The sequence below is a fragment of the Mustela nigripes genome, chromosome 9 (assembly GCF_022355385.1).
Source record: "Mustela nigripes isolate SB6536 chromosome 9, MUSNIG.SB6536, whole genome shotgun sequence".
NCBI lineage: Eukaryota > Metazoa > Chordata > Mammalia > Carnivora > Mustelidae > Mustela > Mustela nigripes.
In genome coordinates, this window is record NC_081565.1 from 61,444,709 (window position 1) to 61,459,709 (window position 15,001).

The 15,001-nt window shown below is 40.8% G+C and overlaps 1 protein-coding gene across 1 annotated transcript in view; it reads left to right on the plus strand.

Annotated features, from left to right (window-relative positions):
* The window catches only part of GLDC (glycine decarboxylase), a 95,774-nt gene that overhangs the window by 3,445 nt on the left and 77,328 nt on the right, over positions 1–15,001 (plus strand). The window lies entirely within an intron of this gene.

Genomic DNA, 15,001 nt, shown 5'->3' on the forward strand with positions numbered 1-15,001 from the left:
AAAGCCAGATGCTTAACCCACTGAGCCACCCATGCACCCCTCAAACTGTATATATATTTAAGATTTTTAAAAATTCATTTATTTGACAGAAAGAGATCACAACTAGGCAGAGAGGCAGGCAGAGAGGGAGAGGGGGAAGCAGGCTCCCTGCTGAGCAGAGAGCAGAGAGCAGAGAGCCCAACGCAGCGTTCCATTCCAGGATCCTGACATCATGACCTGAGCCGAAGGCAAAGGCTTCACCCACTGAGCCACCCAGGTGCCCTTCCAATTTGTATATTTTTAAAGCAAGGCTTAGGTAATGCCTTTCTGAGACTTTCAAAGTCAGAAAATGTTTAGGTCAGCCCCTTTTACAGTCTGCTCTAAAATAGATGTTCTTTAAGAGCGTTAGAGCCTAAGAAACTTGTCAAAATTGTCTGCCTAAAAAAAAAAGTTAATCTACTCATTTCCAACTGAATAATATGAGCTTCGGGGGATTCCATTTTTCCTTTCTCAGTGGAACCATGCTCCTGATAAGTAATATGCAGCTTACTTATAAACTTTGAACCCAGTGGCTTCTGTGAGTTTTGGGGCTGGGTCCCTCTGGTTATTCTGAGGTGACTTAGAGAAAATATTGCACAGTCAGGAGGTCTCCCTGCCACCAGCCTTGCCACTTCCTTGCCTTGAAGTGGACTGGCTCTCCAACAAGGCTTGCTTCTTGGAAGAGTGAGGTCTGGTTGGGGCAAGCATAGAATGTGTCAGAAAGGCATCAGTGTTTTACCGAAGTGTGCACGTGTCATGGTTAATGAATGTTCTCTACATGGGGAGAACAAATTGGTCCGTGTAACTTTGAGTAGTAGTATTTCTATAGCAGAGGAGCATTATCCAAATGGTTTAATGTTGAATGCCTGTGTTCTGTTATAGTTAGGAATTCTGGACCTAATATTTGTTCACTGTATAAACAGGAAACTGATAAGAGCTAGTTCGTTACATGAGTCTTAAATGCCCTCATTGCTGAGTAAAAAGACTGAGAGCTGTACATACCATGGAGATATTTGGGTTAGTTCTTACACATAATTCAATAATCTCAAACATTTATGTAGTGCTTACCCTGTACTGGGCACTTTAAAGCGTGCTTTTTTTTTTTTTTTTTTTTTTTAAGATTTTATTTATTTGACAGACAGAGATCACAGCTAGGCAAAGAAGCAGGCAGAGAGAGAGGAGGAAGCAGGCTCCTTGCTGAGCAGAGAGCCTGATGTGGGGCTCGATCCCAGGACCCTGAGACCATGACCTGAGCCGAAGGCAGAGGCTTTAACCCACTGAGCCACCCAGGCACACCACCCCCAAAAGCGTGCTTTTTCGTGTGTTAATTTAGTCCTTAGTGCAACCTTTTGAGGTAAATACCATTTTCTGTTCTAAAGATAAAGATATCATGGCATACAGAGGATATGTCATGACTTGCAGTGGAGACAGAATTTGACCCAGGCAGCCTAGCTCCACTGTCCACCCTCCAACCACTAGTTTAAACCACTGTCTTCGGGCGCCTGGGTGGCTCAGTGGGTTAAGCCGCTTCTTTCGGCTCGGGTCATGATCTCAGGGTCCTGGGATCAAGTCCCGCATCGGGCTCTCTGCTCAGCAGGGAGCCTGCTTCCTCCTCTCTCTCTGCCTGCCTCTCTGCCTACTTGTGATCGCTCTCTGTCAAGTAAATAAATAAAATCTTTAAAAAAAAAAAAATAAACCACTGTCTTCATTGTTTACCGTTCTGCACAAATCCAGTTATACCAGATTCCCCCTGCCATTTACCAACTGCTCTGGTGGAAATGCAGTGGCATGCAGAGGGCACAGAGGTGGGAACAGCCAGCCACAAGCAGGGAGAGGGAAGGAGTCACAGGTGCAGGACTAGGGTTGGGTATTGAAGGATGAATAATGATGCTCTGCTGGGAAAGGCTGGTGGAAGCTGCTACAGGTAGAGGGATCATTATGTACAGGATGCGACATGACCGAATCAACGAGGTACAGATGATTCATCTATCATGAAGATGCTCCCCTCTCTTAGGACATTTAAGTGCTTTGAAAGAATACCTTATAAGTTGGCTTCTCAGCAAATCATGCTTCAAAGAAATAAGGAAAGCTACTCGATTCAAAACCCTGTTGTCATCCTATTCAAGTGAATCCACTCTCACCCACATACACACAATAAGAAAGAGAAAAAAGTTACCAATGGGAGCACTTATTTCCCTGGATGGGCCATGTTGCATGATTTTAGCTTTCTTTTTTATTACCTTTTCCTAGATTTTCTACAATAACTATATATTTATTTTGTGATTACTACCAAATTTAGAAGTAATTTATGAACCAGCCCAGTCACTTTTAGCTATGGTATGCCTTACTGTGTAGTATTTTCAGTGAAGTCATCTCAAGTTAACCAGATTGAATTAGCTCATAACTTCACAGAAGCTGCAGGGTTTAAAGTTTACAGAAAATTGCACATTGCTTATTATGAGAATGCCTAGAAAGAGAGAGGAGAAACTAACTCCTCTAATGTTCAAACTATGCAGCCAGAACCAAGCAGCTGAGCTGTCACAATGAGACTTCTGATGAACTTAATGTTCTAAGCCACACCGTTTAGAGTGATGTTTAATAAATGGTTAATAAAGGGGATGTTGTGTAATGTAGCTGCAGGTGGTGACTGTGTCACGTGAGTTGTGTTGGGCATTCTCCTGCACTGACCCCAAGTACACCTAAACAAAACAGCTGTTCCCCAGACTGTGGATGTCAAGTGTCTTTCAGCTGAATGATAACTATTATTGGGTTTTGCATGTAGATTCTTCTAAGTTTGTTACAAGGCTCTCCCTTGGCTTATTCCTGACCAGGTTTCTGGCTTAATATGAATTATTTTGTCTTTAGGATAATACCTTTGGATTTTCCTTATATGTTTTCCTTAATATGAAAATAAATGAAAACCAACCAAATGAGAAAAGTTAAGACTACTTATTCTGAACTTGTTGTATGAAGGGAGTCAGACTTTTGTTTTGGCAGAGGAATGAGAAAGCCTTGTAGTGAAATAAAGGAAGGACTTCAGAAATGCCCATGTCAAGGGCTATTGGCATGCAGAAGATGTGGGGGAGGTAAGTAGAAACAGGGGATCCTGTGTGATTGGTTAAGGATGCATATTTGGGGGCACCTGGGTGGCTCAGTGGGTTAAGCCTCTGCCTTCTGCTCAGGTCATGATCTCAGGGTCCTGGGATCGAATCCCACATCGGGCTCTATGCTCAGTAGGGAGCCTGCTCCTCTCACCCCCCTGCCCCGCCTGCCTCTCTGCCTACTTGTGATCTCTGTCTGTCAAATAAATAAATAGAATCTTTTTTTAAAAAAGGATGCATATTTGGCTTTGTATCATTGGTCCTGTATTGGAAGCCAAGACCAAACTTAAGCAAGCTGTCTAATTGACAGTCCTAGCCAATAATTTTGGTCCAAATACTATATAAGTTATTGTGCTGGATTGTCACTGAAGATAGCAATTTGGCATACTGCAAGTCTAACTTAAGCAGGCTGGCTTCTGGTGTTTTAGAAAAAGTGTTGGTTTCTTGAGCAGGCTGCTGGAGGTTGTGGGTGAAAATTACATGGTAATAATATGGTCTAGCCGTTGTCTGTTTGTGTATTCAGTCTCACAATAGAATCTGTCTTGTCCTTAGATTTTTGTCATTAATTCTTTTTAGGCAGACAGCTGCTAATCTGAGTGATATCTTGTACAGTTGGTCTATTACCTGAATTGCTAAAAGTTCATTGACCATCTAGTATATGCAAAGCACTGTGAGGAAAAATAGGTGAATAAACATAATCACCATCCTCAAGAAGCTTATGTCAGAAAGTTAAAAAGTCCCAGGTGCTATAAGAACTATGGATAAAATGCTGAGTGCTTAGAAATGTGAAGTTGGGAGACAAATAGGGTTTTTGAAACAACGTAGAGTTAGAAGCAAAAGCAATTATCTTTAATTGACTGGTTTTTTTTGGTGTGTATATAAGGAAAAAAATGAAAAGAAATAAAGGTTGTATCTTCACAGAAAAAGAAAAGACAAATGCAACAGGACAAGCACAATTAGGGAAGTATTTTAGTATTGTTGGAATCTCATCATTGGTGGAATCTTATAATACTTACACTGTCAGTCATTTGGGGATTCTGGTGTATGTTCAGTTCAATCAACAAAGCAATTCTTCAACCAGGTGTTCTACAAATTTAACTCAATTCTGACACTGTCTACCTGGAGATAGCATCAGATCCTACAGGGTAAGGGCTTGGTTCCATGAAACTGTCCCCTCTTTAGATGCCAATCCCAAGTGCACCTGTACTTCTGACCGATAAGCTATATTTTGGAGGTTTCCACAACCCCCTCCATGAGTCTGATTAATTTGCTAGAGCACAGCTCACAGAGCTCAGAAACATTTCCATGTTTCTCAGTTTATTTTAAAGGATGTTATAAAAGATACAGGTGAATCACCAGATGAAGAGGTACATAGGGTGAGGCCCATAAGGGTTTTGAGCACAGGAGCTTCTTTCCCTGTGGGACTTGGGGTTCACCACCCTCCTGGCATGTGGATGCATTAGCCATCCCAGAAGGTCATCAAATCTTGTTGTTCAAGAGTTTTTATAGAGCGTAATCTGTATTTTCCCATCCCCAATCTGTCTCTTTCCCAGAGGTCTGTGGGGTGAGGCCAACAAAGTTCCAACCCTCTAATTAGGTTTTTCTTGGTCTTTCTAGCCAGGCCCATCCTGAGGCTATGTAGGGCACCACTCTAAATCACTTCATTAGCATAAGACCAGGTGTGATCAGAAGGGCTTTAAAAAAATTATTTATTTGAAAGAGAAAGAGTGCTCCCTTCAAAGGGCTTCTTATGAATGACAAAAGAACACTACTATTCAAATTCCAAAGACCATGTGTATATATATATATATATATATATATATATATATATATATATAGTATATTTTTAATATATTTTTTACTATACCACAGTGATATTTCAGTTAAATGGTGGAGGCATATCCCGATAGAAGTGGAGAAAGGAAAACAATAATCTTAAAAGATGCACCCTTGGGGTGCCTGGGTGGCTCAGTGGGTTAAAGCTTCTGCCTTTGGCTCAGGTCATGATCCCAGGGTCCTGGAATCAAGCCCCTGCATCGGGCTCTCTACTCAGTGGGGAGCCTGCTTCCCCCTCTCTGCCTGCCTCTGCCTACTTGTGATCTCTCTCTGTGTCAAATAAATAAATAAAATCTTAAAAAAAAAAAAAAAGATGGCACCCTAAAATAATCATTTTTTCCCTTCTTTTTAAAGTTAGAATTCAAACTTGGTATCTCAGTCTTTATAAGTTATCATTTTTAGCATTAAAGTGTTTTGGGGTGTCTCAGTTAAGTGTCTGACTATTTTAGCTGAGGTCATGATCTCAGGGTTGTAAGATTGAGCCCCACATTGGGCTCTGTGCTTGTTGTAGAGTCTGCTTGAGATATTTTCTCCCTCTCTTTCTGCTCTTGCTGTCTCTCTCTCTCTGTCTCTCTTTTAAATAAGTAAGTAAATCTTTGAGATTTTAAATAAATCTTTATGAAATAATAAATAAAATGTTTCAGACTTCCTTCTTTTTTGACATATAGAGGATACAAACATGTAAACATAGTGAACAAATAAAATAGGTTATGTGATGGGGACAAAGAACATAAAATGTAAAAACAACTTTTTCCCTCTCCATCTTGATTCCAGAGGATCATGGAATTTATCCAGTATCATCAATTACATTTTATTTATTTATTTATTTTTAGATTTTATTTATTTATTTGACAGACAGAGATCACAAGTAGGCAGAGATGCAGGCAGAGACAGAGGAGGAAGCAGGCTCCCTACAAAGCAGAGAGCCCAATGCGGGGCTCCATCCCAGGACCCTGGGATCATGACCTGAGCCGAAGGCAGAGGCTTTAACCCACTGAGCCACCCAGGCGCCCCTCAAATACATTTTATATAAATGAAATTACTTCTTTAATATTAATTTAAAAACTGACTTTTCTTGTGGCGGGGAGGAAGCTATTTTATCTATTAGAAATTAACTGCAAAATTCTGTGACTTAAAACAACCGTGAACATTTCTAATCCTCACCGTTTCTGTGGGTCAGGAATCCAGGAGCAGCCAGCCAAGCGGGATGGTTCTGGCTCAGAGTCTTTTGTAATATTGTGGTCACCTTGGTGGATGCTCATCTGGGCCTGGAGGAGCCACTTCAAGGTGGCTCAATCACAACAGCCTCCTCACCTGGATCTCCTTCAGCTGCAGCTGGATTCCCCCAGAGCCAGTGATTCAAGAGAGGGAAAGAAAGCCAGGCAGAAGCTACCCTTTTTATGACCTCCTGTGGAATTCTTTTAGCATCACTTAACACCACTTTCTATTGATTAGAGTGACTCATTAAGTCCGGCCTGAATTAAAAAGAAAGGGAATTAACTTTCACTTAAAAATATTTTTATGCTTGAATACAGTTGGAACACAATGTTACATTAGTTTCAGATGTACAATACGGTGATTTGACAAGTTTATGCCTTTTCTGTGCTGACCACAAGGGTAGCTACCATCTGTCACCATAGAATGCTCTTATTATATCATTGACTGTTTTCCTTGTGCTGTGCCTTTTATTCTCATGGCTTATTCATTCCACAACTGGAAGCCTGTATTTCCCACTCCCCTTCACCCATCATGCCCATTTCCCCACCCTTCCTCCCCTCTGGCAATGATCAATCAAATTTGCTATATTTATAGTTCTGATTTTATTTTTCGTTTGTTTTGTTTTTTAGATTCCACCTATGAGTGGAATCATATGGAGTCTGTCTTTCTCAGTCTGACTTTCACTTAGCATAATATATCCAAAATATATAAAGAACTTACACAACTCAACACTAAAAAAACAATCTGATTTGAAAATTGGCAGAGGACATGAATAGATATTTTTCCAAAGAAGATACGCAAATGGCTAATGGACACATGAAAAGATAATCAACATCACTAATCATCAGGGAAGCACAAACCAAAACCACAATGAAATATCACTTTATACCCATTAAAATGGCTAAAATAAAAACAAGAAATAACAAATGTTGGCAGAGATGTAGAAAAAGGGGGCGCCTGGGTGGCTCAGTGGGTTAAGCCTCTGCCTTCGGCTCGGGTCATGATCTCAGGGTCCTGGGATCGAGCCCCGCATTGGGCTCTCTGCTCAGCAGGGAGCCTGCTTCTCCCTCTCTCTCTCTGCCTGCCTCTCTGCCTACTTGTGATCTCTCTCTGTCAAATAAATAAATAAAAATCTTTAAAAAAAAAAAAAGATGTAGAAAAAGGATCACTTGTACCTTGTCGGTGGGAATGTAAAATTGGTACAGCCACTGTGGAAAACAGTATGGAGGTTCCAGAAGAAGTTTAAAAAGAGATACCGTATGATCCAATAATTCCACTACTGGGTATTTAACCAAAGAAAATGAAAACACTAATTCAAAAAGATATGCACCCCTATGTTTATTGTAGCATTATTTATAATAACTAAGATATGGAAGGAGCTGAGAGATTGTTGGAGAGTTTAGAGATGATATTTGAAATGTGCATTAGTTCAGGTCCACCAAAATGTACTCACCAGGATGACATTAGATATGCAAGAAATTTATTGGAAGTGGAAACAGGAGAAGGCGGGGGGTCTTTACACTGCTTTGAAGTTCTGACCCTGGTGGAAAGGGAGAGAGATAGAAGGGGAGGAATGGCTAGGAAAATCTTAGGCTGCAAGCACAGATCTAAGAAAGTTTTGATTGGTTGAGCCAAAGTCACCTACGTCTTGCAAGAATGGGTCTGCATGGTTCTCTTGATGTTCTTAGTATCTGGCTGTGAGCAGCCTATGGGGATTATGGTTTTAGTATAAACATGGTGTTGATCCAGAGGGGCAACAGGTGGGCTGTTAGTTTCTAGGCTGAGTGTCTGGAGGTGATGGTAATGTCATCAACAGGAAACAGAGAAGCAGAGGGTCCTGGAGGAAGGAGAGATCATGAATGTTTGAGCAGAATTGTTTTAGGTATTCATGGAACATGCATTTGGAAATGTTGAAGCAATAGTTGGAATTAATGCATCTAGAACTTAAAATAGAGATGAGAGATGGGGTTCCAGATTTAGTGAGTATTCTAAATAAATTCATGGGGAGTGAGATGTCCTGGGATGGAATATAAGGAGGAAAACAGAAGTCAGGATGTTGGGAAGCAGAGCATGTAAAAGGAGGCAGAGCTGTCTGAAGTGAAGTAATTAAAGAGGCTGGAGGATAAATTTTCAGTCAGGGGTTGTGGACCCCACTGGCATATTCTGGACTTTTCTTAGATAGAAGAAGGAATAAAGTCCACCTGAGGATGTGAGGACACTCTGAAGTAAGAAGAGTTGAAGGGTTGCCTGTCTGAGGATTTGAGTGAGAGACGGAAAACATGAGACTGGATGTTAAAGAAAAGTGGGTTAAGGTTCAGAATAGCTATTGTGAGCATCCAAGTAGTAAGAAACCTGGTATTTTTACAAAAAAAAAAAAAAAAAGGTATTTTTGCAATGCCCACATCATCAACATACTGATTAAACAATGAGGAAATACAGTTTCTAAGATTCTGAAATTAATTGCATTAATTAATACACAGTGTTGTTTCACAGAACTTAATAGCTGCAGTTTTCCATCCATAAATGTTTCTCTGAAGCCCATACTTTTAGGCATGCAGTTGAACTAAACGTGAAAACAGTCTGTGTATTGCTTTGTCATCATGAGATTTTGTGATGGGTGATTATGGTGAATATTTGAGCTAGCTATATTTGGGAATTTAGGCAAGTTTTCATTGCAATGCCTTAATTCATCTGTATTTTCTGAGCACCTGCTATGTGCCTAGCAACTGCTATGCCCCTGCTCACAAAGAGATTATAATTTGGTGGGTAAGATTCTGGGTTGGACTATAACTTTCTCCTTCTGCCTATTTCTTTGGTCTATAAAAAAGCATCTCTTTCTTGCAAGCATGTTAGATTGTTTGAGTTGGACTCCTAGAACATATCCTTCCCTAATTGTTTTTGCTCTGCTGGCTATAACAGTGTCCCCACAGGGCAGCAAAGAGGAAAAACAAATACTCCAGGACTTCACCCTGATTCTCATTTCAAACTCACCATTTGGCCTGATTATATAGGTAAACAGGTATACCAGGTAGATGTGAATTGCAGTTTCTCTGTAAATTTCTTTTAAAAATGTTCGTATATTAGATGAAGAGAGGTGGTAGAGGAGGCATCCCACAGAAAGCAGTGTGATCCAAGACCAAGGAGAAAGTGACAGAAATGGTGCCTCTTGTCCCCACATCCCCACTGTGGGATGTTCTTGTCTTCTTACAGTTAGTATTAAGATCTCGAACCTGATTTTGGGTGAATGGGAAGGGCTGTAGGGACTGCTCACTCCTATGGAGACAAGGGGCCAAGGAATCATCACAAACACAGGTCGGACCTGCCTCAGCTCCTTTTGGCTTTGGAGGTGCCTGCTGGAGGGCTTTAACCCCTGGGGTAATGAAGGGCTGGGTGCAGTGGGATGTTAATTAACTGAGCAATAAGATGGGAAAGAATCTGGCTGGATTAGGGCCAGGTGGATCAGAGCCCCAGTCAGGCCTGCATGGTCCTGTCCCAAGCATGTCTTGTCACAGGTTCCCTTCTGTGAGTATCAAAGAATGTTCAATTTGAAGAGTTGCGGTGTCCTTATTCTACATGACACAGAGCTTACAGATTGGTTTACCTTTCTGGAATGGAGAAATTCTCTGATTCACAGACTTTGTTTGTGAAACTGTTCTTTGTTGGGGGAGGAAATTTAACACATAAGAGGGAGTAGCATGGATTCGGTAAGTGAGTTTAAGTCAGGCGGTTATGGGGGAGGAGTGGGGTGCTACAAATGATGAGGTGATGATACAGAAAGGCTGCACATTACGATGGAATTTGTACCGAATTCCAGGTTCAACTCAGAAAATCAGAAAATGGCCTGACAAGGGCTGTCATTCATGGTCTGTTTATCTTGATTGAGACCCTTGACCCCACCCCATGGTTTTCTAAGCAGCTTTGAAGTCAAGGATCTATCTGCAGGTTGGCAAGAAAAATATGCTAAGGCAGTCTCTGTCCTAACATTCTGGCCCCAGCTTTCCCCTTCAGCCTCTGGCAGAAAAAAGCCTTTCTGGGCAAATTCAAATATGATTGTGTTGGTTTTCAGTCCTGATGATTTCCTTGGAGACCTTTTCTGAGTATCTTGCCAAGTACACGAAGGGCAGGGAGTGGGAGGGAGGCTCTGACATTGGTTGAGTGGCTGTTCTGTGCTGGTTGCTGCTGGACTTCCCGGAAAATGCCCTGTGGACCTTTGGCCACTGTGGGGACTGAAAGGTGTCTGCCCTCATATATTTAACAAGGAGGATTTTGTTCTGCACATAACATTTTAATTGAATTTTTAAATTTTTGAATAACATAGGCATATTGTCCAAAATTTAAAAACACAGAAACATATGTAGGAAAAAGCAAGACTCCTTCAGTCTCCTCCTATCAGTTTCTTGAGAATCATTCCCAAGATATTCTGTTACTATGTAGCATATGCATATGTATTTATTCTTTTTTTAATGTAAATGGCAGAATCCTTTATTTTCTCTCCTTGGAAACTTTGACCTAAGATTTTAAGATTGCCAAGAAACAAAAACAAAGCATGGGTACATTTTTTCATACAATTGACAAAAAAGTAATCATAGTGTTATGTGTTAGGGATAACGATTTAAGTGTGGGGAACAATGTGTGTATGCATGTGTGTTTCAGTATAGAAGGAACATTGACCATTACAGCCTGCCTGTCTATTCTAATAATATTTTTTTCCAATTCTGGTCAAAATTCACATACATGGAAAATTAAGACCTGGGCGTATAGTGCATGGAGTATTTAATACCTGTTAGGAGTATTTGTTTGGTGCAGTGGTCAGTACAAAGCCCCCCTTGTTATTTTAGGTGCTGGTGACAAGGGAGTTGCTATTGGAAAGTCTCTTTTAGAATTACATAAGGAGAAAGCGTTCATTCGGAATTCTGTGAAGAGGAACAGTATGGAGATCCACCTGCGGATTCTTAGAGAGTGGTGCCGAGGTCACTGAACTCTGTTCTTGGTACATTAGAACCAGGGCATTATGCAATGCTCAGAAGCAGAGGAATAAACAAGGTCAGAAATGGGCATTTATTCCATAAGAAAAGAACATATTGCTTGAATTCCTGAAGGACTACTGAAGGACTTTTGTGACTGGGGATGCACGATAATGCACAGTGACTGACTATAGGCAGGAACTTGGAGAGTGACACATTGTTCCAAGTGTTTCTTTCTTTCTTTTTTTTTTTCCCCAAGTGTTTCTTAATGGACACTCCCTTTCTCTTTCTGTCTCCTTTCCCCCTGGTCAGTTTCAAAGCCATTCATAAGAAAGACAGTTACTGGAATTGGGCCTGTTTACAGGAGGAAGCTGTTTTTGTCAGATTGGATGGAAGAGTGAGAAGAATGTGCACGGCTGTGGGGTTTGCTCTGGAGTAAAATGGGAAGCATTTCAGAAGCATAGCCAAGAACCTACCCTACTCTTGATGACTCAGGAGTGTCCATTACCTTGGTGTACAGATGTCTGCTCATTTGTTTAACTCACTTTATTCCAAAAGAAGGTAAATAAGAAAAAGTCAAGCTTGAGAAGCAAGGCTTGTTGATCCTATAATGCTTCTGTCCTCACATGGCATTTTCCTCATATGTGTAGCTCTGCATCCAAATTTCCCTTTTCTTATAAGGAGAACAGTCACTGAATTAGGACCAACCCTAAAATAACATGAGTTCATCTTAACTTGATTACGTTGTTAAAACCGTATTTCCAAATAATATCATGTTCACCCTGGGTTAGGACTTTAACATATCTTTTTAGAGAACACAGTTCAATTCATGGCACTCTTCTGCCCATCTCCCTTCTGGACTAATGTACTAGCTTCTTCAATATCTCCATGTTTCTAGGGTCTCCCCTCTGACCTAGCCACCATATCAGTAATTATCTTTCTGTAACATAAAAAAGATATTATTCATTACTCTATTATTCCTAAAGGTTAAACTCTTTTTTTAAAATTAATTAATTAATTAATTTGACAGACACACAGTGAGAGAGGGTAACACAAGCAGAGGGAGTGGGAAATGGAAAAGCAGGCTTCCCGCCAAGCAGGGAGCCCAATGGGGGACTGGATCCCTGGACTCTGGGATCATGACCTGAGCAAAGGCAGACTTAATGGCTGAGCCACCCAGGTGCCCCCACCTAAAGGTTAAACCCTTGATTTGACAGATACAGCCCTTCACAGACCATTTTCATTTGGGAGGTAGACCTTTTGTCCTCATGACATAATACAGAACAGGGGCCTGTCCTTCTTGCACAGAATTGTGCAATTGAATTAAAGCTGGCCTTGCTGAATTGTGTGCCTACCAGGCACTGCTAGTCAATCCCAACTCATAATGGGTTCTCAATCACCCTCTCATAAGAAAGCTTTGGGAAGTGAGTGGATTTCTTACATGACTGCTTCTAAGGATGCTGCACTTGCATAACTCCTCAGATATTGGTTTATTGAATTTTCACTTACATTTCCTAAACTTTCAATGGAAAAAGGTAAAATTGTCTATCATAAGGCAGTTGGATGATACTTACTCATGAAACTGATACCTAGAAAACTGTCTTCTCTTTCCTTAACCCAATCTGGCAAAATGACACATCTCTTGTGAATTTACTTTTCTTGAAAGCATGTGGAGTGGGAGGGTGGGATGGAGGGTAAAAGTGTTTTCATTAAGGATAAAGAAGGATTAATGAGAGCAATAGTCACAGAGTTCAGTTGGATTAAAATAAAGTGAAGCATCCTCTTATCTAGTTTGCCATTTTAGAGACTGCTGTATCTATAAACTATCTTTTAGTATAAGTGCTGTGCCTGAAGCTGGTTTGTACTGGGCCTGGTGGGGGGAGTGTAGAATCTGGAGTCAGGCAGACCAGGTTGTAACCATTCAATTTAAAGCCATGTAGCCTTGGGCAAGTGATCCTATACATGCCTCAGATTCCTCAGGTGCAAGAAAAGCATTTGGTATGACACCTGGCAAAGAGTAATGCTCAGAGGTCAGATTTTGTTGTTACTATATGAATGACTCCAAATAGGGTCTCACCTGCATCCAAGAACTTTTATAATTCTTTCTTAATTATCGAAGTGTCCTAATGGGAATGCTGGTTAAAATTGCATCTTCTTCTTTTTTTTTTTTTTTAAAGAGAAAATACTCTTTTTTTTTTTTTAAAGATTTATTTATTTATTTATTTGACAGAGAGAAATTACAAGTACACTGAGAGGCAGGCAGAGAGAGAGAAAGAAGGAAGCAGGCTCCCTGCTGAGCAGAGAGCCCGATTCGGGACTCGATCCCAGGACCCTGAGATCATGACCTGAGCCGAAGGCAGCGGCTTAACCCACTGAGCCACCCAGGCGCCCAAAATTGCATCTTCTATTACAGCTGTTATTTACACTTCTGGGTGAAGGGCTTTTTATAAGTAGTCACTTTTTGTAAGTGACGCAAAGGAAAAACATAAGAGTTAGTAGAGGAGCTTTAGAGAAAAATATAGACCATGCGTTATTTAAGACATATCAATATTGGTATTATAAAGGCAGTTTAAAAAGGAAAACAGTATTTTACTAAGAGAAAGCAGAATTTACTTTTTAAAAAAAATTTTAACATATAATATATTATTTGTTTCCAAGGGTACAGGTCTGTGAATCATCAGTCTTACACAATCCACAGCACTCACCATAGCATATACCCTCCCTAATGTAAATCACCCACCCCCCATCCCTCCCACCGTCTTCCACTCCAGCAACCCTCAGTTTGTTTCCTGAGATTGAGTCTCTTATGGTTTATCTCCCTCTCTGATTTCATCTTTTTCATTTTCCCTCTCTTCCTCTATGATACTCTGTCTTGTTTCTCAAATTCCTCATATCAGTGAGATCATATAAATATCTTTCTCTGACTGACTGACTTCACTTAGCATAATACCCTAATTCCAGGGCACCTGGGTGGCTCAGTGGGTTAAGCCGCTGCCTTCGGCTCAGGTCATGATCTCAGGGTCCTGGGATCAAGTCCCGCATCAGGCTCTCTGCTCAGCAGGGAGCCTGCTTCCTCCTCTCTCTCTACCTGCCTCTCTGCCTACTTGTGATCTCTGTCTGTTAAATAAATAAATAAAATCTTAAAAAAAAATACCCTAATTCCATCTATATTGTTGGAAATGACAAGGTTTCATTTATTTGGTGGCTGCGTAATATTCCTTTGTGTGTGTGTGTGTGTGTGTGTGTGTGTGTGTGTGTAACTGATACTTTTATATACATTTTGTATATATATATGTATACACACTATACCTTCTTTATCCATTCATCTGTGGATGGACATCTAGGTTCTCCGTAGTTTGGCTATTGTGGACATTGCGGCTATAAACATTGGGGTGCACGTGCCCCTTTGGTTCACTGCATTTGTATCTTTAGGGTAAATACCCAGTAGTGCAATCACTGGGTCATAGGGTAGCTCTATTTTCAACTTTTTGAGGTACCTCCATACTGCTTTTCAGAGTGCACGCACCAGCTTACATTCCCACCAACAGTATAGGAGGGCTCCCCTGACAAAGGCGAGGTTTTAAAAAATATTTTATTTATTTAGTTGGGGGTGGGGAGGAAACGAGAGTCGGGGAGGCAAAGGGACAAACAGATGCTATGCTGAGCAGAGAGCTCAGCACTGGGCTCAATCTCACAACTCTGACATCATGACCTGAGCTGAAATCAAGAGTCCAACACTTAACCAACTGAGCCACCCAGGTGTCCCAAGAAAGTAGAAAGTGAAAATACCATAGAAATGTAAAGGGAACAGTAGAAACTCAGAATGTGGCAGATATTAAAATTGGGCAAGTCTAACAAAGCCAA